Here is a 27,998-nt window from a genome sequence, read left to right on the forward strand (position 1 = left end):
CCGTACACAAAAAAGATGCTCCAGGTGAATTTTAGATCTCCTTATAAAAGGTTAAATATATCACTACTGTAAGAGGAAACCCGGAGAATATCTTCTTTTTTTCTTTTTTCTTCTTTTTTTTTTTCATTTTTATCGGTACCGGGGATCGAACTCACAACTGCCTGCTTGCAAGGCAGGTACTTATGCCGCTGAGCTAAATCCCCAGCCCCGGAGAATATCTTCTTAAACTAGGAGTCGCGAGAGATTTCTTAAACAGGACACGGAAGTGCTAAAAATAAAGGAAAAGGGGTAAGTTGGATGCAATTAAGTGGTGAACTTTAACACATGCCACTGAGAGCATGAAAAAGTACAAATGTGATGTTATTAAAAGAAAGCAGAGCGTTGCCATTTCCTCGAACGGCTGCCTGTTTCCTTTAGCAGAAATCCACGCGTCTCTCTCTGAAGGTGACCTGGCCGCAGCCTCCCGCTCTGCCTTAGGGATCCTTGCCTTCCTCCCAGTGGCTTGCACCCCTGCCAGGCCCTTAGCAGGACCTCCACACAGGATTGCCTCCATCTGAACTTCCACGCCCCAGATCAGGTTGGCCTATGTCTAACATATTCTCGTGGTTCTATTATATGTGTGTTACACTCTTCACTCTAGATGCTACTAATAGCTCCAGTGCTGCCGCAGTGCGGGTATAAAAGGGGCAGGGTAAAGTCAAATTTGCCTTGTCTGCACTACAAGTGCAGTAAAGGCAAAGTAGGCAAGTGAGGAATAGGGGGCCATGCAGCAGAAACAGGAGAAGAGCAGGTCTGAAAGACTGTGTCTGCCGCTACCCCAGAGGAAAGGAGCTTGGGACACTGTGGATTTTTGAAACAAGGAATTGTTATGTAGCCCAGGTTGGCCTTGAATTTGCGGCAGTCCTTCTGCCTCGGTCTGCTGGGTGCTGAGATTACAGGTGTGCATCACCCTACCTGGATTTTTTTCAATTTTTTTCTTGATTGTTCATTTTCTCATTTCCTATCTGGTATACTTTAGCTTACATTGCTTAATATTTTATCTGTACCCTTACATGTGTACATCATAATCCTTTTTCTGAAACCTTTCAGGTCAAATGTGTTTTCAGAAACAGTTATTTCTGTTAAATTTAGGAAGGCAGTACAATTCCTATACCATATTAACTGGTATTATATGAAACTGATGATTATTCCCACACAAAAAAGGAGGAGATCAATAGAGTCTCTAAATAGCTTTGTTTCTATTCAGGTTTTTACTGCTTAGTGAATTTTAAGCATTATTTAAAAATAAAACACCAGACAACAAATAAAAAATTTTTCTTTTGAAAGTTCTTTTAGGATTTTGAAGAGGATTTTAAACCTCTTGGCTTCATATTTTTGTCCATTTATTCTGCCAATAAATCTGCCAGGCTGGTTAACAATCACTCTACCTCCTCTGAACTGGTGTCCCAGCACTCGAGCAAACTGTGCAGCTGTGCTAGGGAATTTCCCATGGGATTACAATGGCAAGTCTCTGGACCTTTGGGCCTGTGAAGCAGTAATTATCAACGAGGGCAGTATCGCCCCCTAGGGGGCATGAGCCTGTTTGTGGAGGGGCTTTTTTCCCTAATTTAATACCCTCACACCAGAGCATTATTTTCTTTATCTTTTCAGAACATTTAAATATGGTAACCCATGTTATTTTGCTACGAGTTATTTATCTATATTATAGTGAAGCAATTTTAATGATTTGAGCATGTGTGCACAGATTAAATTAGTTATTTTATTTTTACAACTACAGCCAAGTGTTAAAAACATTGCTATGGCAGGGGGCATAGTTGAGTGGATGCTTAGTATGAAGAAGGCCTTTAGTTGAATCTGTGAGAGAGAGAGAGAGAGACAGAGAGAGAAAAGGAGAAAATACATGTTATGAAAGGAGCCAGTAGGGTTTGATTAAGTAGAGGGAAACTTCCCTTACCAATTTACTTTTCACAATTACTTCCTGCCCCTTCTTTCCTCACACTGTATACATTTTTTCCCTATTCCTATCATATAAATATCCTTTTACACTGAGAAATAAAAACAATCGGAAGACAACCTGTACACCCTCCACTATCCCATTCATCTTCATCTGAACCCGTGAACTGGACGTTGCTTCCTGATAACACAGATGAGCTGTCTGTGTTTCCTTCCATGTACCACCTGGTGCTGTTTTTTCTTGACTACTCAGGGTCGTTGCTCAAAGCATTTCCCCCTTTCTCCTCCATTTTGATTTATTTATTTATTTCTGATTCACTTCTCCCTTTGATGTACAAGCATACTTCATGGTATGAATCTCAGAATTAATTTCCGGGACTCTGCATTCTCCTTCGGCGACTATGTTCCCTCACTTCCTTTTACTGCTCCTTGTTACAGAAAATTCCTGAAAGATGCTCTTCTTTTAATACTAAAACTATGATTCACCAACACTTTAGATCTTAAGAGTACAGTCTCTTAGATCCTATCCTGAAGAATCAGAAACTGTCTTTTAGTAGCATCTCCAAGATTCACAGCAGTGTTAAGTTTTGAGAAAGCCTCATCCACCATGCCAGGCTTTAATTCTTATACTTTTCTCTTCAGCCCATTTCAACAAATCCTTTTATTTTCCACTGAAACAGCTTTTTGAGGTCACCAATTACCTATACAAGGTGAAATCTAAAAGTAAGTCTTCACTCCTTATCTCACTGGATTATTTGATATGGTTGAAATTTCCATTTCATATGTGTTCTCATTTTCAAAGAACTCAGAACTCAGTCTTCAGTCTCAGAATTCAGTTTCAGAACTCAGTCTTAGGCCTCTTTTCTTTCTTCCACTCGCTTGTGAACTGGTCTCCTCTTGCTGTGTGGCCTTTAATTCTGTCTATGAATATGAAGCCTCATGTTTCATGTTTCACTGCTTAGGGCAAATACTAACTTCTTCCTGGAATATCAACAGTTTTTCTTCAGTGAAATTGATCACCCTTTCTTCAGAGTGATTTTTCCCATCACATCTCTTATTTCTCATTTTCTTATTTTACTTTATAGTTTCTTTGTATTTTCCTTGACGACAAAATCCACATCAAATTCATCTCTATGTTCCATGCCTCCTCCATATATTGCAAGTGCTCAGTAAGTGCTTATCAAAGTGAATTTTTCCTCTCTACCAGGAAGCCTGATAAAAATAGTCCTTGTACAGTTTTCTGCTGCTTATAGCAAGCTACTCTTACATGCTGGGTTTTGTCTTCAACAATCCAGCCACCATATGTCAGTCTTAATCTTTGCTTCTTTGTTTTGTAAAGAGCTAAGAATGTGGATAAGTGAAGAGATAATTGAACACCCATTGGATTTACAAAGTGACATCTCCTGACACATTCTACGAGACCCACTCTATTGGTCAGTTTCTGGTATCTTGAACAAAATACTTGACAGTCACAATGGAGCTGTGGTTTATTGTAGCTCATGATTCCAGAGGTTTCAGTCCATGGCCAGCTGGCTTCAGGGTATAAATGGGTGGTGAGGGAATGTGGTGGAACAAAGCTGCTCAACTCACGGTGGCCAGAAAGCAAAGCATTTTGGAAAGAGCCAGAAAGGAAGGGACCAGTGACCAAATACAGTCTCCAAGGTCGCACTGTCATGACTCAATTCCTCTAAGTAAGCCCCACTCCTAATAGCCCATTCAGCTATAAATTCATCAATGGTTTAACAAATGGATACAGTTAATGTCCTCACAATCTAATCATGTCTCTGGGAGTTTTGTAATCTGGTCACATTGGCAATCAACAGTAATCAGCATAGCCTTAGAACACTGAATACAGAACATTCAAAAGGAAGTTTACACAGTAAATCATGAAAATTAGACCACTGGAATGTGGTTTCCAGTTTCTTCATGGCTGACTTGTCATCATTTCTAACTCACTCTATGGAGTCACAATAGAAAGGATTTCCGTAATTACCTCCTCTGAAGTACATTTTAATCACCCTCTAATTATGCTGTTTTGTTTTCATCATTTACTTTTCACTACCTGAAGTTATTTACTTACTTTTATTTTTTTTTCTTCTTGGTCATGTCTTATCCTGATGGGAGGTGAACCTTGCCTGTGTTCCAATTGTCAGTAGTAAATAGCACACAGAATGGTGACTAGCATATAAAAGGTTTTTTGTGGAATGAATAACAGCTTGAGTACACCAAAAAGACTGTTTTGGCTTGAACCTCATCTGTGGAGAATTATGATTCTTGTATTAAAACCTGGTATGCAAAACCATAGAAGGGATATTAAATGCTTTGATGAGCTATTGAAAGCCTTTGGAAATCTTGGAAAGAAGTCTTTAAGATCATGAAGTTCCAGATGGTTTAGAAAATATCTACCCAGCTATCTTAGTTACTTTTCCCCCATTGCTGAGACAAAATACTTGACACCCAAAATTAAGGAAGCAAGGTTTATTTTATTTAGCTCACCATTTGTGGAGGTTTCAGTCAGTATTCAGCTGGCTCCAAGACAGGATGGCATGGAATAGGGGCAACTGTTCAAGGTGGCTGCAGACAGCAAAAGCAAGAGCAAAGAGGGAAGGGCAAGGATCTTTTCCTCCCTTGTGTTGTAAGCAGGCTACCACTCTCCTAGGGTGAGCATAGCAATCACACTATCTCCTGGCCCTCCTTTTGCACAGGCTCAGGATGTTTACAAAGTAAGGACCCTGGGCTCCCTGCTGAGTGGCTTAAACTTCCAAAATTCTCAGGTTGACACAATGTATCAACCATTACTCCAGCTAAGATGAAAATGTTTTACTAGGAACTTTGTGGTAAGCATTCAGTAATTACTTTGACAAACTAATTTGGCCATTTTGTGTATAGCTAGTATGGTTTAACCTCCAGAGTTTTTAGTTGAAGACTCCAAACACTACAAAGGGTGACAATAGATTATTTTAACCAGTGTGTGACCTGAGATCTGTAACATTAGCATTATATAAGAATTTGTCAGGAATGCAGAATTTCAGGCTGAACTCCAGACATACTGAAATAGAATCTAAATTTTAATGAAATATCCATATAATTCAAATACACATGTAAGTTTCAAGAATAGCATAATAGAAACCCTGTCTATCAATACATAGGCTGGACCCAATGAAGAAATAACTAATGGTTCATTCTAACAGTGGGTAACAAGAGTGGGTGTAGATTGAGGCTAACGGTGAAAGAGGTGACTAAACAGTGAACTAAAGCAAATAAATTATCTAACCAAGGCCTAGATGGTATTTATTTTCAACTTGTGTGAAAATAGGCAGCTTCGATGAAGACACAGGCATCACTGAATCTAGTGACGAGTCTAAGACAGTACAGGCATCTGGCATTGCATAGATAATGGAGGACAAATCTGTCTTCTGGCTTGCTTATAACGAAACCCGTTTTTCCCTATTGAGAGTTTTAATTCAGTGCTTGATGACTTATGAATTTTCTCAAGGCTTTTCAGTAGCTGAGGGATAGGGTGAGTCAGGAAGAGACAGGTGTGGTTCCATGCCATTGGTCAACTCTTTTCACAAAGGAAATGGGAGGAAAGTATTTAGAGAAGGAGAAACTGAAGCTTGGCCGAGTGGGGGCTCTGGAATGAGGGCTGTCAAAACAGCATCAGAGGCTACTATACTTTAAATAATTAGTTGAAGTTTGCTCTCTGGTTGTTGAGGAAGAGCATGCATTACTTTACAAGTGTTATTTGGTAAAAAAAAATACAAAAAACTGAAATTACAATCAAGTAGACCTTTGAAGTATGCAGGGAACTCATACCCTGACATAAAAATTCGAGAAGAGATAAATCATGCTGATTTGCTGAGATCCAGAGAGTTACTGTGATTTACTAACGTACACATTGCCATGACATCTTTATGAAGTCAGTTTAGCTTTTTCTGTATTTTTAATTAGAAATCATTGAGCTAGTCTCTCATCTCCTTGGCAGCAATGAACTTAAATGGCTGTGGAATAAAAAGTGAATAATGAACGTTGCCCTCCCTTCAAACATCCAAGATTGATCAAGGAGAAATAGTCACTCCTTACATATCAAAGTTTCTTCTAAACCAGAGGTTGAAAAAGGAATTTTGGGCTCTATTTTCCAGTATTTTTTCTATTTTAACAGTCTGTGTGGCACAGGTTTCAATATAGTGCTTTGTATTCAACGAAACATTATTCTTTAGCCCACCCCATGACTAGAGTCCGTGAGTCCTCATCTTCTGGCTTTCGTTCAGAAGATGAGCATCGTAAGTTAAAGGAGCAAACTTCAAGGACCATTTCTGTTTGCAGCTTTTCCCTTAAATCTGTTGCTGTTTAATTTGTGTGGACTTTGGATGGGAAAGTGGGGGGGGGCTGGAAGAGAATGCAGGACATGGTGTGGTATGATTATTGTGCACACCTCTGGCCTCACCTCTGGCTTTCCCTCAATATTACCGAGGTCTAGCGGACATAAGGCGTTTCGTCTGGTAGCATTGCCATAGTAAAACACTGCAGGTAGATTTTGGCTTGAATAACAGAAATACATTTTTCATCCTTCTGGAAGTTAGAAGTCTGAGATCAAGATGTTGATTCTTTTTCATAGCCTTATTGTCTTGTAGATAGCTGTCTACTCAGTTTATTTTCACAGAGTCTTCCTTTTGTGTGTATCTATGTCCACATTGCTTCTTGTAATAAAGACATCAGAATGGATTAGGATTCACCCTAAGCACCTCCTTTTAACATAATTCTTTTTTTAAAAAAATCTTGTGGCAAAAATCACAGTCACATTCTGAGGTACTAGGAATTAGATTTTTGGTGAAGCGACATAGTTCAGGTTATAACACAAAGCAAACACTTTATCAGACACAGAGACCAACGAGCACATTCCAAGACAAAATTATGATGAAACTTCCCAGTTCTTCAAATCTTTTGTTTTCCCAAGCTCCCAGGACTATCTTGCCACTATGAAAATTTTAATAAATAGAAAAAAGAGGATTTTGTATAAACTGTTTTCTCTAATTTACTATGTACCTTCTATGGAATTTCCTTGCTGGTCTGGGCCCCTTTGGGAGGATGGGCTGGGAGCTTTAGATAGACTACCCCAGTGGTGATCAACTGTGTCCTTCACAAATCCAACATTAGCTCCATACTTTAAGCCATGCATGAGGTACACCTGCAAAGAAGCTCTCCCTTTCGCTTTGGGTAAAGCACCATCCATGCAGAGGGAGTACTTTTCACCTCTGTCTATGCAAAGGGATCTATTTTTAATATTTTCATAAAATCATCACACAGGTCATGCTTGGGTTCACTTTGTCCTACTTTTGCCTTTTAGAAGCAATGCATCTAAAAAAAGAAAAAAATATTTTGTTATGGGAATTCTGTAAAGCCATTTGCAGTAAAGCTTCAAGTTATTCCATGAAGAGTTATACCCAGTAAGGGGCAGAACAAGTAATTTTCATGGTGAGCATGATAAAAAAGCTTTTTAAGTCAAGGTTCCTAAAGGGTGCTCCATTAGTACCTGTGGTTTGTACTTAGTTGCTGAACGCCTACACAATATGCTGACTTCATCAAAACCTTATTGTGATTGTTTTGTAAGTTTTATTTTTTGAATAAACAACATGGTTGCATTTATTCAGATTTTCAAAATTTCATGTTTGAAATTAAAAGTGTATGAAAGGCTAGGCAGCCATATATCTTCAGGAATGTAAAGGCTGGCTGTGCAAAGTGGCACCCAAAGCTCAACCATATCAGCTGCACATTGTTAGAAATACAGACTCTCAGCTTCTGCTGTAGGCCTGCTGAACCAGAACTTCATTAGAACAAAATCTAGGGGATTCATGAGATACATAAAGGTAACATTAGTGAATCTAAATTCCAATACCGACCCAGGAACACAGCCTAAATGTGACTATCTTTTGTTATCATTCATGTCTCTGGGTGGCCAAATTTACCAAGTCCATAAAACCCAAAACCACATAGTGGGGTTAACAGAGCCGTAAGATGTATTACTCATATCCAAGATCATCATAAAAGACTTCATTAGCTTTGTGCTGTACATCTGATGTGAGTAAGTGTGTGAATCCCAGCAGCCCTACACAAACTGATCACATAATGTGATATACAACAGGGACTGTCTGCAGTTTGATTATTCTTGTTTCCTTGGGATACAATACATATATATGTGTTTGTGTATTGAGAAGGTGCTTCCCTAATTTTCTCCTAATATTTAAGTCAGTGTTATTTTGAAATTAAGTTTGTGGGTTTTTCTTTTGAATAGGAAGAATTTATTGAGAGAAAGAAATCTTGTCTGAGAGGGACAGAAGAGGTTCCAGAAAGTGGATTGCCCACCAATCCCAATTAAGGTGTTTTGTTGAGCAAAATCATAAGGTGAGGTGGGCTTAACATGACATGGGACAGAACTAGAATAATCAAGAAGATTACAAATATAGTCACTTAGGTAATATTGATCCAGTGGAAAATCATAGGATAGGTGAGAGGTGGGATAAAACTATGGTCAACCAGTAAATATACAACAAGTATAGTTACTTGAGTAGTATTGATTGAATGGGGATTAAGTGGAGGAAACAAGTCACAAGTCAAGTAGCAATTGTACACAGGCAGAGAAGGACATTCTGGGAAGGGGTTGGTTAAGGAGGTTTGATCCTCCACTCCAAGGTGATTGATGCCTACTTAGATGATCAATCACCACTGTTCCTCCCTAGGGGACCTATATGGCTGAGTAATTACTCTTTTTCTTGAAGCCTGGTCTCCAGTGAATATACCTCCAGTCACAGTTGTCTTTTGCATTGACCTCTAAAGGACCCGCCTCTGTCTGACTGCCTACAATATGTCTATGTAACTTATCTAACTATGATAATAGCCTCTATGAATAAGTAGCCCTTACTGCCATGAAGGGGCCAGGGGGAAAGACAGATCTGGCTACTTGTAGCTGAAGAGGGTCATAGATGTGATTGGTGGTCAAAGATACTCCACAGAGAGTCTATCTAAAGACCCTCAATTGGTGTCAGGTGTTCTCGTCTTGGTAGATGTATGACTTTAAGTCTGGAAGAGAAAGGCCACAGAAAGAAATACACATGGGCCAAATAAAATCAACAGGATAGTTATAAATACAGCCAATAAAGTTTTTTTTTTTTTTTTCCCAAGAATTGCCAAAAATACCTTTCCATAAAGAGGATAAGGAGAAGGTCCAGGGACTTTAGAATCTGACATGGCATTAACCTGTCATCTAATATCTTGAACAGCTACTGAGACATTAGGAGAAGGATCAGGAATATACACAACATTTAGCCTTTATAATTGCACAAGTACCCACTTGTGCTGCTATTAGAATGTCTAATGTCATCTAATTTTGGAGGATTGTTTGCCTCATTAATTTTGCTTCTTCATTCAGGAGAGATAGATAGATAGATACCAGTTGTGGTGTCATGTAAGTTCCACTGAGTATCGTTAGTTAAGGCCTCAATGTGTTGCATGGTATCCTCTAACCTTGCAGTCTCTGGGTCTCAAGACTGGAGCCTGGTGTGGTGTATCCAGGAGCTCAGCCCTGCTATGTTGATAGCTGATAGAGTATACAAGATCATGGGGCTTGGCTCCTCCCAAATTGGTCCTAGGGAAGGAGATGATGAGGGAAGAGACTTTACCAGTATTAACTAGGGTGGAATATGGAGTTTTCCTTTTCTTTAAGCTGAGCTAACATTAGCTATTGAAGAGTCTGTTGGAGTTTAGTCAGTGATGTGACATCTTTCAGTAAGACATCTATGTATCTATCAAAGAGCAAATTATTAATGAGAAAAAGACACCCACGTAGCATTTTAAATGGATTGAGGCCTAGAATTCGAGTTGTGTTTTTATTTTGATGAGAGGAAGGGGCAGTCTGAGAACAAGGTAGTTTTAAAGTTAACTCCCAACAAATTGAAGAAAAGTTGGGATTTCTAACATATTAGGAAAGGCAGAAAATATGATCAGTAAGTGGAGATTTTTCTGTGATTAGAAGCCAATTTCCAATAAGGAAGCTTTGGGAATCCACCAGAGAGCAATCCTGGCCATGACACCTCAGTTATTCTCAGTGTCTCTTAGTCCATGAAACCAGAAATCAGTCTCCAAAAGGGAGTCTACCTGTATGGTGACCATTCCATAGGCTATTGGCTTCAGTAGAGATTCATCAGAAGATGCTAGTGAAATCTGTCCTCTGCTTTGAGAGTGGCAACTGCTCTAAGAACATTTAACTAGCTGGCAGAGTAACCACTATTCATCAGAATTCTATAAGAGATAGGTAAAAACCTGAACAAAATCATTATCTAGTGCTTTATAAGTTTACAGGAAAGGTTTCAAAGTCCACAACTTGTTAACAAAGTGTGTTCTCCTATGCACATAAATCATAACTAGACCTAGGAAAAGAAGAGGAAAGGTTGGAGATCCTCCCTTAGGCTCCCTGAGGCTTGTGCTCCCGTAAGTGTGGTACTTTGGAAATGGTTCCTTCTGATGTCAATTCTTTCCACTGTGTCTCAGGTTCAGTCTCCTGAGGGAGACTTGCCCAGAACGCTAATCATTTTATGTGTGTTCTCCTAGATGGGCAAATTCCAATGTCTCATTTGACCCAGGGACTTGATTATTGGATAAGAGGAAAAGATTGGAGCACTTTCAGTTTTTTTCCTCTCTAATCTTACATGCCTCCATAAGAGGAAAGTACAACAAGTAGGAAAAATTAGAAGGGTGGAGGAAGGAAGTCTCTTCTCATGCTCACAGTGAGCTGTTGAGATGATTTATACCTGAGTGGTCATTTTCAGCCTGGAAATGCAAGAGTGGGGAATCCCAAGAGCTAAGATTGCCTCCTCACCAGTGGAAGATCAGACTAGAGAGGAAGCCAAAGTAGAACAGGCCCAGCATTTCCTCTAGAGCGTAGAGGCGGGTCAGAGGCAGTCTGTCTCAGTGAAACCGGTCCTCCAAACCTCAAGAACAGCCACCAACCTAAGATCTTTTAACTGATGGAAGGATTTCTATAGTTTATTAATAGGCATGTATATTTTGTAAATATGAACTGTATTTCATAGATAGACCATTTTATAGCAAAGCCCATAAGGAGATGCTCTAATATTATGTTTTCTAGAGCTGCCACCCAAGATGAGAAACCACAGCAGTCAAACAAGTCAAACACGTAAAACAAGGAACACTAGTAAATTCAGCAACTAAGTCCAAATGCAACATATACGAAACTGGAATAAAATGTCCCATTAAAGGAACATTATAACCTTATAACCTTCCCATGTTTTCAACTGAAATTTATTATCATTTTAATAAAATTGTATGAGACAAAACACAATCAATTCTAAACAATGGGCAAAGACATAGCCTCATAAAAATGTTGATTACCGAAGTGAGTCACAATCCAGGATCTATAAAACAAAAGTAAACCTTTACCTCCATCTAATTATATGGGTGGAACACCTCCAAATGATATAGGGCAGTGAAATTCTCAACCTGCTAAATGTCTAAGATGCTGAGTTTGTGTTCTCTAAAATCAAATTGAATTCTAGGAGCAACAGAGGTTAAGAGTAGGAAGAATTTATTAAGTGAAAGAAAGCTGTTGTCTGAGAGGTACAAAAGGGGGTCCAGAAAGTGGGTTCCTACAAGTTTGTGTCGGGAAGCACTAGAACTCACTTTGATCCTTCAAGAATTTACAGAACTATGACCTCATCTCTATTGGAAAAAACAAAACAAAACAACACAGAAAAACTCAAAAAAGCAAGAAAGAAACAAAGAAAAAGAAACAATGCTGTGTATTAACAAAAATAGCTTAGATTGATTCATTTCTCATTGGATGCTCCTTTTGCTTATTTGCATAATTCTATAATAAATTTAAATAAATTAAAAGGTAAATTAGTGCTGGTTTCCATTTAGATGCAAATGAGCAATAAATATAACATTGGTCATGATAGGTCTTAGACATCTATAGTTCCTAAAGATTGTTTCTACCCATCTGAGGAAAGACATTTTCTCTCTCCTTCAACAAGGCAGAGTGCATGTGATGTAGCAGCTTCATGTTGGCCTTCACATCTTGGAACTTCTCTCATTTCACATGCAAAGATTGGGCAAACAAATACGCAGCTGGGAAGCAGTGTCAGGCACTGGAGCTTTGTGTAGTGAGAGTTTGAACTTCACCAGAGCTTTCTGAGTAAGAATAAAATTATAATCAATGAGGCTAAGAGACATTTAATTTTTTCTGATGTCTCAAAATTGTTATGAATATTTTTTATAAAAGATGTAATATATGTACATGGTACAAATTGTAAAAGAAAATCAAAGTCTGTGTCCTGCTTCTTACCTCTAGGCACTCAGTGTTCTTCCCAAGGACAGTGACCACTTCTGCATCATCTCCTGCAGCTTTTGTCATCCTGTATTGTCCAGTTCTTTCTTGTTCCAACATCCGAGAAAGCAACTTACCTGAAAAGAGCAGTACCAAGCTGCCTTGAACAGTCATTCTTTCTCAGTGGGTTATTTAATGCATACACAGTCCTCATGCTTCCAGGGTCGCCCCAAGGATAAGCCTGGGAGAGATTCTTGCAGTTTGACTGTTTGGGAACAAGACAGACCCCAGAGATCCTTGAGTGCAGCAGTTCTCCCATAGAGATGCAGAAAATGCACTGATGTAGAAAATGTTCACTTGTGAGATTCTGTTTCTTACTGAGCTCGACGCTCTAAAAGAGAGTGATACAGCCCGTAAGACCACTTGTTAAAAGCAGTAAGCTCACAGTACATTTTCTTCACCCTTCATCATGACTTCTAAGTGTCGTTTCTAGGTGTTGCCTCTTAAGTTTCTGATTCCAAGTGAGTGCGTACACAGAGAGAAACTAAAGGTTTGGGAAGATACATAACAAAGGTGATTAAATGAAGTTTTAATTAACACTTGTATCAAAAATGACTGATTCATTTTTGCATATTAATATATGAAATCCACATGTATTTTTTTTAAATTTTATTTAAGGAGAAAAAAAAGCAGAGAAAGGATACAAGTTATACAGATTTACAGAAAAAAAAATAAACAGTAGGAAATCACTAGTTAATGGATTACATATTGTCATCTTAGAAATAATTGTTCAGGTCACAAAATTAAAGCTTGTAAAGTGGACATTCCAACAATGATACTGCAAACAGTTCTGTTCAATGATCCAATAAAACTCAGTGATATCATTTTCTATCTTATACACTTAAATATACATGCAGTTATATAGTTTAGAGCACTTTCTTTTCCTCTCTTTTGTACAATGACTATTACACATTTTGGGTTTTATTGCTCCCACGGTTCTTATTACTTTTTAATCCAAATGTATTTTAAAGATTAAGCAGAAACCTTCATAGAAAAATTATATCTGTACCCCTGGAGGAAATTCTTGAAAAAGTTTGTCAAGTATTATAAATAGAAAAATCTCTGAAAGTTGAATGATGAGCTAAACTTGGCATATACAAAAGGAAGAACAAAGAGGTAGGTGTTAAAATTGAGATGTGGGAGATGAGCAGTTCTTAAATGCCTCAGACAGATGAATGCTATCTAATGATGTAACTGTTCATGATTTAAGTAAGAAAACATTGATGAACCCAATTGCAGCTAAGAATATGTCTTTTGTTAGCAAGATTTTTTCACATGTGATATAATGAGAATATTTTTATTGCACTTCTAAAATTAAGATAATTTAAATTATTCTGTCAAACAAATGTTGATTTAAAAATTATTATTACACTTACCAGATTTAGCATTTTAATGATATTAAAAAAAGGTAAGTTTTACTACCTACAGATGGCCAACTTGCTCTTTGTTCTCAGGAAAACTAGAATGGTAGTGAGAGACTAGTTATTAAAAGAGGTAGAAGGAAATGTCAGAAAGAAGTTAATTTTCTTTCCCCATTGTCAGTTTCACAAAACTCACAAGATTTTGGATTTTCCTACAGCTTTCTAAATTTATTGATATAAGCCTCTACATCCCTCACCCAATTCAATCACAAGATAATTTTTAGTAATTTGATTTAAAATGTTTTAGCATATTTATTTAAATGGTGTTGTTTAATAAGATAATATAATTTATAATTGGTATAATTTGACTTTACCTCTTAGAGGTGGCTGATTAGCATTTGAACAGTTTCTTTTTAATATATAATACTTGAGAGATGTAGCAGGATTTCTAATGTTAATATGTAAATCTAAACCACAAGAATTATGAATAGGCACAGAGAATATAGGGAAAATTTCATTGGTGAAATGAACAGTGCAATATACGGTAGTTAAAAGAGATTTTACAAGCTCTCATGCCCTTGAATAAATGTGAAATAAGAATTTCTTGCTCTTAGTTTTTTGTTTTTCAGTGCTAATGATTAAATCCAGGGCTTCATGTGTTTTTAGGCAAGTACTCTCCTGTTGAGCTCCATTCTCAGCCCTTTTATTTTATTTTTAGGCAAGTTCTCATTAAGTTGCTCAGGCTAGCCTTAAACTTATGATTTCCTGCCTCAATCTCCCACATAGCTATGATTATGCCACCACACACAACTCCTAAAAGAATTTCTTAGGATCCATATTCCCATCAGGTCAAAGTCACCCCTTAGGTCCTCAAGTCTAGGTATCCCTTTAATTTTGCTTTCTCTGGATAATGACTATGTAAGCCAGTATAATTAAGAATGCTATTGCCCTATCAGTGAAATGTCATTGTATCTGCCTCGGAATAAAACTTTTTGCATGACATTCTTGTAGAGCATCTACTGATTGATATTTGCTGGTAGATATTTATAGGATTAACAAACTCAAACCTGAGACTTGGTTTCCTTAGTGTATACTACTAGAAATGAAGTAGTAAAAAGTAAGATTAGTAGAACTAATCAGCATCCAAAGATAATCCAACAAACACATGCTTTTTCTTTTTTTTTTTTTTTTTTTTTGTCTTTTTCATTTTTATCGGTACCAGGGATCGAACTCACGACTGCCTGCTTGCAAGGCAGGTGCTTATGCTGCTGAGCTAAATCCCCAGCCCCTATGCTTTTTCATTAACATTGAAAATTTACTGTTAAATTCCAAACAATGTTAACGAAAAAGAGACTCTACCAGTCTATTTTAGTGAGTGGTCCATGTGCACTTGAAAAAAAATGTGTATGTTGTTTCTTTTATTTATTTGCTCTGAGATGGGGCGTTGCTAGAGTTCAGGTTGGCCTTGAACTCATTATGTATCAGTATGTCCTTGAACTTGAGGCAGTCTTTCTGCTTCAGGCTTCTAGGCGCTAGGATTATAGATGTGTGCCACCAGGCCTGGGCAAAATGTGTATTTTGATGTTAAGTGAAACTTGTCTGAAACAGGCAGGCCAAGTTAGTAGACACTATGGTTGAAATCTATACCCTTAGTAATTTCTGTCTATTCTGTTAATTCCTGAGAGGTATGTTGAAAACACCTGTGCCAGTTTTTGCTTTATACATTTTGAAGCTTTGAAATTAGTTGACATTCGTTTAGGCTTGTTTCCTTATATTGATGTATTAACCCATTTATGATTATACAATGTTTATTTTATTTAATCCCTGGTAGCGTCACTTGTTCTGAAGTCTATTATATTTGATATTAACACAGTTACTTCAGCTTGTTATAATTGTAGGAAATGAATGGGAAGTGCTTGAAAGGATGTCACCTGTTAAATAATGAATGATTTAACAGAATTGTTGTTAAAATGGAGAGTTCATTTCCAACAGGTCTTGTATATGTTTAAGTGTGAGTATGAACCTCCTCTTCTTTAAACTTAACAACTCCAAGTACTAAACCTTTTATTAAAAGCAATAGATTTAAAATAAATAGTATTCATTTTATGCATTTTATAAATAAATCTTATTTTGAAGAACATAACCATGATAAAAGTACTTCTTCCACTAAACTTACAAAATATAATATTGATCTGCTTTGCCAAAACTATAGAGTGACTTTTGACATCCTTTCATATGTTCCATAATATTGTGTCTGGACTATTAAAATATTGTGCCTCAATTTGTTCTGGGATAATGGTACAATAAAACGCAGGCTTAAGCATGAAATCCTGGTCAATACAATTTACTGTTTTGTTTTCTTTGTAGTTTTACAGAGCCGCAAAAAACAATGACATTATAAAGCCAAGCCCATATGGCACCTAGGACGTAACTTTTTTGTAGGCTAAGAAAGTTATTAAAGAAAAAAATGTTAACATTTGTTCTGGGGGAAATGTTTTATTTTAGAATAATTGCTATCTCCCTTATAAATTAAAACATTGTTGCTTTCATTTCTTATGAAAGCAGCATTTTCATTTTGTTTTACATGACACAACAAAACAAATCTAATTATTTCCTTTTTTCTTCCGAGTCCTTAAAGAGATTACTGTCATTCTCCACTTGGCACGTGTAGACTTACAAGTAAACAGCTATTGATATATTTCTTCTTCTCTAAGGAATTTGAATCACAGTACTTGAAATTTAAAATATCTGTTAGTAGAAGGCAACACAAGGAGATTAAAACCACAAAATGTAAAAGTTATGCTGTAACAAGTGTTAAAATTCAGTCTCCAAGCGGCTAGACTTTGTTAAGTGGAATACGCATACGTATATAAGATTTCTTATTTCCAGGAGAAAACTGACAAAACCAAGGAAACAAAAAATCAATTGCTTTATGAGTTTGTCAAGAATTTAGTTCTGGTCAGGGATGCTGCAGGGGAAAAGTTCAGCTACAAGGTCACGAAAGGCAAAGATGAACTATCGGGGATTAGATGCTGGGGTGGCCTAGACATCCGTAATACGAACCAGGCATTGCAGGTCAAGTTTCTCATAAGGCAGTGGAGAATTGGCAGCCCCAAAGAGCAGGAAAGAATGGAGAACAGCACTGAAAGAGGTCATGGCAGGCATTCAGAGATAGAAGAAAACAATGTAGAATGTTATGGCTAGAAGGCAAGATGCATTATTTTAGCACAAAAGACGTACATACTGTTCCTGATGTTGAGAGATTGTCAAGTCAGAATACTATACTTTATATTGCAGCATTAACTAGAAAAAGAAATAGAAAATACCAAGCAATATTCAGCCCAAACGCGGCTTTGCATTAAATCTAAGTATCAGCCGCAAGGTATCGGGCATGAACTGTTTGAGCATGAATGTAATGAGCCTCTGCTGGAGGAGTGTTGGTGGAGTTGTATGTGATATTCCATGGCGCTGCACAAGAAGGCTTCCATTTCAGTTCTGTCTAACAGCAGAGAGTGATGAGGAGTCATATAACCCCTCACGCACTATTTCAAGTTTCCAACAATATTCATTTCTTGGAAAGAATGTAGATAATCTACATTCATTGTGACAAGACAGATAACCACAGGATTCTATAACCAAATGGCAGACACAATATTAGTATATTGGAGGAAGTATTTCTATAAAAGTCACTGGATCAGGCCTTTGCATAAAATGATTATGTTTTGAACAGCACTGAGGGGACTAAAATGATAGTTTTTAAACTGCTCTAATGCACTGCTCTTATATGGACAGCACAATATGCATCTCTTTTCAGTTCTTCTCTCAGAAACTTTTGCTTTCTAAAACAAAATAGCTTATTCAGTAATAGCACTGTATCCCAGTGACTCAGTAATTGGCCTGCACAGTGAGCATGTGGGCCAACTGGGGCCAATCAGGGCTTTTTTTGGACATTTGGAGGCTTAAAAAATGAAACACTTTTTCCTGGGTCGCTAAGCTTGAGGACTGTAAATTATGATTTTCCAGCGTTCACCTTTCCTACTATTGAAGCAAGTCAACTTACATTTCAAAGCCAAGCGGAAATATGAGGCAGATAAATAAGGGGAAAGTTCCTAGTAGTACTGAACTTTAATTTCCAAGTTTTTGTTTTTCTTTTAATTTTGTGAGTTCCTTCAACATTCTTTTTAGTTCCTCAAACCAATTAGCGAATAAATTCATTTTCTGTTCCTTGAATATTCTTTCCTGTGCTACGGGATCCTGAGTAATATAAAAATAAATCAAGGATAGTAAAAGGAGAATACAGAATTAACCAGTATAAAATTTATCTTGTTATCCCAAATAGCTATGTATTGTTACCAGTCTCTTAGACTGAAGTAAGTATAAATTGAGAATATGGTCCTGCATGGTGGCCCACACCTGTAATCCCAGCACTCCTGAGGCCGGAGGGTCACTGAGAGCTTAAGGCAAGCCCTGGGCTACATTGTGAGTTCAAGTCCAATTAGAACTACAGTGAGACCTTTGTTCAAAAAAAAAAAATTTTTTTTTAAGATTATAAACTACTACAATTCCATTGTATGTATTGTAGAAGATACCAACATATAGAACAATGAATGTATTTGTTGTTACAAAGAACGTGTTCAAATACTTAACAAATTCTTTTACCCCTAATTGATGTCAAGCATTATAAGTCTGCTTGAATTTTGTTACTGAGCTTATAATACTTATAATGATACAAATAAGATTATCATAAAAGATAATTTCTGACTGAGTGTAGCACACATTGCTTGGGTGAGAGAGATCCTAGACTTAGGCAAAGTTATTCTTACCCTCTGGCATAATGTCAGAGGTAGATTTTGAGATAGTTTCTAATGATATCATTCCTTTGCATAATGGCAATATTTAATCCTTAACTAAAATTAGAAAAGAGAGGTTTTACAGGCTATTTAATAGGCACCCCACCATGCATCTCTATTCTGGAAGTTTTCCATTGGATGGTGATCTGGCAAGCCTGTTTAAAAACCTGCATGGACAGGCTCTTAATATCTTAGAGAATATCTTACCCACCGTTAGAGAACTTTGTCTTTCTTATGCTGAGTAGTGTAATTAACATATTAAAACTTTAACCTTTATTATATTAACTAGCTCTAGCAGATACATGGCTAATACTCAAAAAGACTACCAAACAACCGGGTATACCCCCAATGAGGATGTAAAACTTCAGAAGTTAGAATGCGAGTGCTTTTGGGGAGAGCTGTGTAAGACACAGTCACACACAATGCTGTCCTCTATCTGCTGACACAGGCATAGCAAGGGACCATCGGTGACCACTGCTCTCCTGGGTACACAAAGAGTAAACGTAGAAGACAAATTGTGCCAGTTTCACTGATGTATTATTTAAACTAACATCATTGGTGAGTATCAGCATGCGAGCTGCATCATTGTCATCATCTATATCATTGTTACAATCATGATGCCTAACATCTACTTAGGAAATCCCAGTCCTTTCTTTCCTCCAGGAGTGAAGAGCTATGCAATACGAGGAAAGAGGAGCAGAGGAGAAAGAGGAGCAAGGATGTTTAAACTAGGCGCTTCGTTTCTGTTTCTTAGTTAAATAAACAAAATGAAGCAAATAAAACTAGCTAAACTTGAAAAGCAGTTATTATAGGAAGACTATTAATGTTTTCTTCTGGAAAAGACTGACTTGTGAGATGTAACTAATACTTGACATTTCTTTTTCTCTCTGTGGAAATTTTATTTTCACTCTCTAGGACTTTCCTAAACTCAAGAGAAAACAATAGAGTTTCAGATGGAAGAGATGGCTTGAATTTGGGGGTCCCAAATTAATTTTGGAGAAGGGTTTTCTTGGTGTGGTTTAGAATAAATTTCCACCTACTGGTCAGTCAATGGGATCAAGATGTGATATGCAAAGATTGATAGCAAGACTATATCTACAACTCAACCAGCAAATCAGAAATGAACTTAAAAATGGGTAAAGAACTTGATTAGAGATTCTTCCAAAGAAGACACACAAATGGCTGATAAGTGCATGAAAAGTTCTTCTCTTCACTAGTCATCAGGGAGGGACATAAAAATTGTAATAAGAGATAAGAATTCATCAAAAGACCATGTTCAAATCTCAGAACAATCAGTCAAGAGGTGAAGTCTTTTGTTTTTGTTTTTAGGACTCTGTGTCTTGGAATATTTCTGATTATGCCCTGTTCTTTTCTACCTTTTAAAGTTCTGGTGCGTGATAATCTTACGAAAAGCATGAATATTCTCATGCTTAGTGCTACCTTCTATCTTGTTAGATGGCCAAGCAGAAACCACCTGTGGTTCAGTAGAAGGGAGAAGGTAGTGTGGCGAAGTCCCTGCTTGGGCTGAGACAGTGTCCAGTTCATGCTTACATGGCTTTCCAAGTTCACCACATGCAGGAGTTCCCATTTTTGGCCTGCCGGCAATGTTTATATCCTTCAGGGACCTACAGGGTAGCAGTGCTTTGGTGGGTGGTCTCCTCCCTGGAGGTAACAGTGACATTATTTATTATTCCTAAAGCAAGAATACTGTCTAACAGGGATATTCTACAGAGAAAACAAAAGTTAATCATTGCATAGGGGAGATTCTTTAAGGAGGCACATAAGAATATAATCTTACTTTTTAGGTAGCTTGTTTATGTATCTGGTAATTCACATGTAATCCCCACATCAGTGCATTCCAGGAATTTTCCTGTGCTCTTCCTGTCAGTGTAGTTTAATGTGGAGACTAAGTACTGTGTAACTCAAGCCCATGGAATTTGAGAATGTTTGGAATTATCACAAGCAAGCAGATTTCTGTAGAAAATGTAAGATTTTAGGACAATTTTAAGGTAGGAATAGAAAATTCTTTGAAGATATAAGAATCTAATAGGCGAAAGAAGAAATCTACACAGAAGAAAACCTCTCAAAACTGCTTTAATAAACTTGCTAACTAGTGCTTGTGAAAGCAAATACCTTGAATAATACTTATTATAAGGAAGGAAAGGGATGGAGAGAGAAAGTGGGAGAGAGAAGAAAAGATAAACAATAGAGACAGGGCGAGTGAAGAGATAAAGTAAAAAGAAAATAGAGGAAAAGAAAAGGAAAAAGGCAAGATGGAAAAATGGAAGAAATCTTATTTTGCTCTTTCTCTCTCCTTCCTCCTCTCCCACTTGCTTCTTTCTCCTCCTTCCCTCCCACTCTCCTCTCCTCTCCTCTCCTCTCCTCTCCTCTCCTCTTCTCTCCTCTCCTCCCCCCCTCCCCTCCCCTTCCCTCCCCTTCCCTCCCCTCCACTGCCATCACCTTCCCTTCCCTTCCCTTGCTTTCTCTTCCCTATCCTCTTTTCTTTCTTTTTCTTCTCCTCTCCTCCTCTCTTCCTCTCCTCTTTACCCCCCCCCCCTTCTTGCTTTCTCTTATATTTAGGTATTCTATCTATAGCTTTTTAGTTTGGCCAGAATTCACTTATAACCCTGGATAGTCTTCAAAGGAACCACAATTTGGAACAAGGTTGGGAAGTGACAAGAAGTTATGAAATGAATGTTCAATGCAGTTGTTTCAAAGTCATTTGCATCAGTTTCTGAGCACACCTGGGCACAGTGGGGGCCTTTGTAATCATCATGACAACAGCAGGGTGCCAGGCCAGGCTAGATTCTCCGCATGTGTCCTCTCATTAATTTCCTTTCCAATGCTGTTACCAGGAGCTGGGGTGCTGGAGTCTTCTTCTAGATGTGGTTTCCATATTCTTTCTGTCCTAAACAAAGAAGAGGACAAACACAAAATGTAACAAGGTTACATTTACTAAAGACAGGAAAAGTAACGTGTTCTTCAGAAGGAGTTTGGAGCAAGTGGAAGTGGTAAAGGAAGTACATTCTACAGTGTGAGAGGGAAAGAAAGGGTGCAGGAACAGAGCTGGTGGCGATGTCCGGTATGTCCACCTGCTCCTATCTAAAACTGACACGCAGGGCTGTGGGAACTGTACTGCACACGTGTCCCGGGATTTTGTAATTGACAGATCACGCTCACTTCCCCTGTCAGTCTGCCAATCCCGAATTTCCTATCTCAGCACTGCAAGGGTGATGTTTTTTATTTTCCAGTGAAATACTTGAGTTTACAGCTTAACTCCTAAAAGCCCTCCAGTTAGAAAATGATAATGCTGTGAATGATCCCAATTTCTCTGGCTAAATTCAGTGTTCTTCTTGCAACACTGTGCTTGCCCTTGTATTGTATTTGCTGTCATTATCCTGCTCCTTATGCACTTTGCTGCTGCTAAGGACTAGGAGATTCTCTCATTCCTTGAGGCTCTGGCATTTTCACCTGGATGTCACACCTCACATGTCCACAATTCTCCACATTACATCCCTCACCTCAGAGTGCATAATTAGTGGTGGGGCAGGATACAGGTGGTTTTTTTTTTTTTTTTTTGCTAGAAGGAAAAATTGAAGGCCAGCAAGTATTGGTCTCTTTGAGGGAGAGTTTGAGTGTCTTTTAATCCTTCATTTTTGAGCTTTAGAAGATCAAGCATTTTTTCTTCTTAAAAGATGAAGTTCAACTGTAATTATATTTTTATTTTGTAAGAATGCCGATATAGTAAATATTGTGAAAGGACAACATATTTGCTTGAAAATACTTTATACTTATATTGTGAAGGTGCTTTCAAAGTAATTAATGGAACCACATATGCAATGCACTTAATATAAAGATTGCTTTCAGTCTAGCACAGGCAGACCACTATGTAAGATTACCTTAAATTGAGGTTGAGTCTTGGTTACTGTTCTCTTGTTATTGAGACAAAATACCTGACACCCAACATGAAGGAAGAAAAGGTTTATTTCTTACAGTTTTTAGAGGTTTCAGTACATAATCAGCTGTTCCAAGACAGAGTGGCATGGCAGTGGGGGAACACTGCAAGGCTGCAGCCAGAGCAAAACAAGAAAACAAACTTCTTCTCCTGGCTTCTACTGTACACAAACCACCACCCCTCTCCAGGGCAGGCGGAACACTAACAAAATCTCCTTGCCCTCCTCTGCACAGGATGAGGATATTTACAAAGTAAGAATCCTGGCTCCCTGCTGAGTCTCTCAGTTAAACTTCTAAACTACGCAAGTTGACACAATGCATCAACCATAACAGGTTGTTTGCCCATTTTTAGTGCAGTGGGTTCTTAAGCAAGATCCCTTTGCTTCCCCTCGTGGTACCCCGTCCTGATCTGTAAGAGTCCTTTCCAGCACACAAAAATTAGAGTCCACATCAAACATCTCACGTATGATTTTATTACATCTCTACTTAAAATCCTGGAGTGGTAACTCATGATTCTTGGAGTATGATCCCTAATGTGATCCTGGCTAAGAAGACTTTTAATGATTCTCATTTCTCTTCGACCATAGTCTCAAGCATTCCCCAAGGCTCACCGTGTGTGTGTGTATGTGTGTGTGTATTTGCATGAGTGTGGACAGGTTGACAGCTAAGACTTTTCTAGATCTTTACTTGTTAGACATGTAGATTGGATTTTGCCATTTAAAGTTATTTAGCAAGTATTAACAGCATCTTAACAATTTGTGAGATAAATATTGCTTTTGATTATTTCTTTTATAATTAGAAAAATGAGACCCAACGATAAAATGTATAAAGCCTCCATTTATTATATGACAAATTTGGAACCAAAATTGAGTGTTGTTTCACTCTTAGGAGCAAACAAGTGATATGATAAGTATTTCTTTACCAATTTCTATGTTAATGTCTGTAGATTTTACCATAATCAGTAAGGCATGTTCCTTGGCCTCTTAGATACTTACAGTGCAGAGGGAGAGATTTAACTTACTTTATGATGCAAAGTAGAATAAATTAGGGGCACAGTCTAGAGTGGCAGTGGAATATAAGAGAGTAAGAGATAATCTTAATACAGATATTGGAGATGAAGGGAATATGTGGCTTTTGTTTTGTAGTACTGGTGATTGAACACAGGACGCAGGGCCTTAGTGCTGAGCTGCTTTCTCCATCCTTTTTATTGATTTTTTTAGAGACAGGGTCTTGCTAAGTCACTAATTTGCCTATGTTGGGCTCAAGCTTGTGACCTTCCTGCCTCAGCCTCTCAGAGTGCTAGAATTAAAAGCATGCACCATCATGCTTGACTGGAAAATTTTTTATATTCATTTATGAGTTATTTTGAGCCACGTTATTCTAAATATACTGCAAGGTAAAATAAGTTGGTAAGGAGGAAACATCAAGAGAGCAAATTGAACTTGAGGTCAATAGATATGGGAAATGTAGGTTGAAAATATTGAAACAGTCAGATATAATAGGAAAAAGCATGTTTGCAAAGACTGCTTGTCCCACAAAGGGGTAACGCTTTGCCTTTAAATTTTTTAATAGCTTTATTATAAAGAGAAGATTGATTGTAATGTCCACAAGCTTCAAAAAGTTCCTACTGCTTATGAGAAATGTCAGTCTTTTAGAAATACAGAATTAGAAGAAAACATTCCTGGAAATTTATCATGAAAACTATAGAGACGATAGTCTCACATCCTTGAAAATACCTTTACAATTTATGAAAGACTTGTCAAAAGGAAGAGCATGACAAAGTTATTCATTTGCCAGGTGTGGTGGCAGAAACCTGTATAATTCCAGCACTGCGGGAGGCTGAGGTAGAAGGACCATGACTTCAAATCCAGCCTGTGCAGTGTAGCGACTTAATAAGACCCTGCCTCAAATTTAAAGCAATAAAATAAAATGAAATAAAGCAAAACCAAAAACTTTTAAAAGGCTGGGATTGTAGCTTAGTGCAAAGATCCTGAGTTCGCTCACCAGTATTTAATGATAATAATAATAATAGAACTGTGTTAGCCAAAGGTGATGGTTGAAGGCAATTCTGCAGAAGCAGGATACAGTGCAGATGAGTGACCAGTCGTCAGCTGATCTACCTCACTCGAGAATGGATTTTAGAAAAGGGTAGAAGAATATATGGATTCCATCAGGAAAGCAATGTTGAAATTCAGCCTGGGGAAACCAAGTCAAGCAGACTGAAGGAGCTCTGTAAGCAAAGCGTGAGAGTGATTCCCTGGCAGAAGACAACGAAGTGTTTCAGGGTGGTGAAAGCACGGCACTCAGCACAAACTCCTCATCAGAGCCACCTGGAAAGCTCCCGCCTAGCGATTCTGATTAAATCAGCCTGACCTGAGTCTAGAAATAATTTTTAAAAGCTCCCAAGGTGATCCTAAAGCGCAGCCAAGATTGGGAACACTGGGCAGACACCTTGCTTTTTGAGTGTGGATTGCGAAATGGCCCTGGCGGCCTGATCTGGCATTGTGGGTTATGAGCCGTGAAAGGTAAGTCGGGCCAGGTGTGGAAAGTCTTGAATATTGTTAGGCAATTAGCTGCCCAGGCCCCTCAGGGACAGGGATGGGTCATTGAGTCTGGCTCCACAGTCTAACAATTTTGTTAATTGATTTTACAAATTATAATATGCCCTTTGATTTGGATATAGTGCTTAAAATTTTTACAACTTGATTTTAAAATAACTATTTTCTTTTTTTCTCTTCTTATCTCTGTCTCTCTCTCTGTCTTTTTTTTTTTTTTTTTGGTATGACAAGCTGTCAGTTAAAAACACACATACTTTACCCTCTGGGATCACCTTCACAGTCGTGAACTACGTTACATACTATGTTAGTTTGTGGCCTAGTTATTTGTTTCCTGTTCCTCCTGCCATGCAAAGCTTCTTGTGACAGTTTTATGGGTATTTTAGTTGCAACGTGAGTGCACAGGTGGCAAAATTATATAATATTTCAGGTGAAACCATCACATGATTTTCTTGAGTTCTTTTAACCATATTTTGAAAAGAAATATGATGTCTAATAATAAATCACCCAGAGACAGCAGGAGCACTCTTGGCAATTTCAGTGAAATTTGTGTCTCTGCTTTTACTAATGAAAATGAATGGGGTAACATCCATGTTCCCACAAACCCTCTGAAACCTTTACTGCTTCTCAATAGACAGTAGTTGTAATTGAATAGAACACTGAGATTGATGTTAGGATTAAAGGTTATGAGCTCTGAAGACAGCTGAAAACTTAGACCCATAAAGTCTATGAAACAAAAGCAGGCTATTGAAATGGAATTTTGTGAGCCGTTCTTGTTTCTTGCTTTGCTTATTGTGTGTCCAAGGCTAATTATACTAATTAGATCAGAAGGCATGAATAGAAATTAAAGAAAAAGCCATTTAGAAAAAAAATAATAGAGCATCAGGAATTGCTTTGTCAGTTGATAACTAAGGGGAAGGAATCGAAGAGCAGTTTCATCTCTCAGCAAGCCCTGAAATAAATATTATGTGGAAATGGCATTCTTTCAAGGAGAGGTCATTTTCTGTGCTCATGCTGTTACATTATCTTGGTCATTGAATTTGAGGACTAAAAATGAAGTAAAGTAAGCTCATAAAGAAATAAATGTAGTATATAAATGACCAGGAGATCTGTAAAATAGAAGCAAAATCATCTCTGTGTTGCATATTTATCAAAAATTTCTACAAGATGTCAGCAATCCTACAAAAGTAAGATACTTATGTGCTGAAACATCTTCAAAAGCAATAATAAAACCATCTAGTGACATAACAAGTGCATGTGTTATTTTGAGAATTATTGTTACGGGCAAAGAAGGGCCTTTGTATCATTGTCATACAATGGCATTTTAGGCCAGCTGAATAGGGCAGTGAAAAGAATTGTTGAGAGTGAAATTTGCAGACTCAGATTCACTGCTTTCTTTTTTTGGAAAATTTATTTATATATTCAGCAAGTGTTTATTTCAAACCTTCCAGGTTCCAGCACTATTTTAGATAATTAGTTGGAGAGAATAGTGCACGAGAAGTTATGAGAACCCAGAGGACACTTTGTTCAGTTCTTGAATTAAAGATGTCTCTGGGAAAGAAGGAAAGTGAAAATTTAGGAGGTGATCAAATGGCTGAATAGGTATTAGTATGAAGTGATTTAAGCAAAGGGAGAAGCATATTTAGAAACTTAAATGCAAGAAAAATAATAACAATTTCAGGTAGAGTTTACATTTCAAGTGAAAGGATTGCATCAAAAGTAGAGTCCAGATAACAGGCAGAAATGTGCTTATGAAGGACTTTGATGCCACATTAAGGTATGTTGGCTTTGTCCTAATCTCAAAGGAGCTAAAATATGTTTTATTTTAGCTAGCAAAAGTATGTGACAAGTTTAGAGGTTACTTTTGAAAGATTACACGGATGACAGAGAATATAACAAGTGAGATTTATAAAGAATGTGCTTCTAAAGCTTAACATGTCTCCTAAAATTATTATGGAATATGCAATTATCTTCAAACATATAATCCATCAAAATGAAATATACTATGAAAATCTGACTTTGTTTTGTTAATTCTGTTTGAAGAAGCTAACTGATATAGGAGGCAAACAATAATATTTTACTCTAGAAATTACTAGTTAACCACAGTTTGGTCTGACAGAGGCAAATCCATACCTTTATGGATTAATATATAATATTGTTATTAATTTAGTATAATTTATTATTGATATTAATTATTCAACCGTAATAAAAATTTAACAAGTGGCAACTATATCAGACCCAGGTATTTACTCCCATTATGGAACTTACATTCTAGTGGAGGAACTTATTTCCAATAAGTAAAACATGCCAAATATGATAAAAAAGTAAATTATATGATAATAAGGTGTGGTAAGTATTGTAGAAGGAAAATAGAAGATGGTCAGAGCAACTGGGAGTTTAGGATGAGTTGTAATTTTAAATAGACTGGGCAGGGTAAGCTCCATTGTGGTGGTATTTGAATAAGAATATAAAGGAGAAATTTGCCAGAGAGATATGGATGGAAGAAAGGAAGCTTTCAGTCAGTGGTGGCAAACCGACGTGCTGTACTTGGTCACTGGTTAACACTGAAAGTGCTAAAAGGCTCACCATCACTGTTCTAGGTCATGAGCAGAACTAATGCTGAGTGTCAAAAGGAGAGTTGCTGGCCCTGTTTGAGAAGACAGAAAAACAGAGGAGTGGAAGAGATAATGTAGGACTGGGAGCCTGTGGGCCAGGGGAATAAAGACAGAAAGAGCCATGGAGACGGGAGCAATCATGGTGGAAGTAAATGAAATCAGAAGTGGAACTTGCCATCAACTGAAATGGGGAGGGAATGTTGCAGACTTGGGGGGAAGTAAGAAATGAAGTTTCAAACACCTTGTTTCTGAAATATGTTTTTAGGTATCTTAGTAGAAATGTCAAATAGATACTTGAATATTAAAAACTT

The 27,998-nt window shown here is 37.6% G+C and overlaps 1 long non-coding RNA gene across 1 annotated transcript; it reads left to right on the forward strand.

Annotated features, from left to right (window-relative positions):
* The first annotated feature begins 36 nt into the window (after positions 1-36).
* On the forward strand, positions 37-27,993 carry LOC134472592 (uncharacterized). The gene is made up of 3 exons (XR_010042477.1): positions 37-288; positions 421-577; positions 27,673-27,993. It is a non-coding gene; the product is annotated as an uncharacterized LOC134472592 (long non-coding RNA).
* The last annotated feature ends 5 nt before the right edge of the window (positions 27,994-27,998 follow it).

The sequence above is a fragment of the Cavia porcellus genome, unplaced genomic scaffold (genome assembly GCF_034190915.1).
Source record: "Cavia porcellus strain 051 isolate PalLab524CR breed Dunkin Hartley unplaced genomic scaffold, mCavPor4.1 scaffold_24, whole genome shotgun sequence".
Taxonomy (NCBI): domain Eukaryota; kingdom Metazoa; phylum Chordata; class Mammalia; order Rodentia; family Caviidae; genus Cavia; species Cavia porcellus.